At 66.8% G+C, this 728-nt stretch overlaps 1 protein-coding gene across 1 annotated transcript in view; it reads right to left on the minus strand.

Moving 5' to 3' along the window:
* Positions 1 to 728, minus strand: part of SOBP (sine oculis binding protein homolog (Drosophila)) — a 165,494-nt gene that overhangs the window by 69,446 nt on the left and 95,320 nt on the right. The window lies entirely within an intron of this gene.

Genomic DNA, 728 nt, shown 5'->3' on the forward strand with positions numbered 1-728 from the left:
CCGAGTGAGCTTCCACACCGGCGGAGCTCCAGCTCTGCGCCCACGGCGCGATAGCACAGGAGCCCCGGCCGAGAGGCTGCTCTGGCCTGAGCGAGCCTCCCCAAGCCCTGCCCGGCTTCTAGCGTTCGTGCCCGGGAAGGAGCAGGCTGCGGGAGTGTGGGAGACGTGACTGGTGCCTGACTGGTGCCTCAGCTCAGCTCTCGCCTTCCCTTCGGACCTAGGAGCCAGGCGTCCTTGCAGAGGGCTTAGGGGCTGGGGGTGTGCACACTGCCAAAGCCTCCCGCAGGGAGAGCTCTTTCCGAGTGAAAGGAAGCGCCCCAGGCTGCATTCCCAAGCTGGTGCTTCCCCGCCCAGACAAAGCGCCGCTCGGAGGGAATCAGGGTCCCGGTGCCCCTGGCTTGGGGAGGCAGCTCCACAGCCAGAGTGTCGCTCCGTTTGTGCCCAGAAAGCGCCTGCCAGACCGGGCCTTCCCTGGAGCTGTCCTCCCGCCTAAAGGCAGGTGGATGTGCTGTGCGGGCTTCCCCTGTGCGTTTGGGCTCCCTAGCACAGCCGCAGCGCCGGGGATCCAGCCTATGATCAGGGAGCTCCGGGCAGTACTTTGGTCCCAGGTTTGGAGCCCAATGCCCGGAACGCGGGAGAGAAGAGGCTGGCTGCCGGCGGGTGCTTGCAAGCCTGTTACTGGGAAGGACCGAGTGAGCTTCCACACCGGCGGAGCTCCAGCTCTGCGC

The sequence above is a fragment of the Bison bison genome, unplaced genomic scaffold (genome assembly GCF_000754665.1).
Source record: "Bison bison bison isolate TAMUID 2011002044 unplaced genomic scaffold, Bison_UMD1.0 scf7180017864373, whole genome shotgun sequence".
NCBI classification, from domain to species: Eukaryota; Metazoa; Chordata; class Mammalia; order Artiodactyla; family Bovidae; genus Bison; species Bison bison.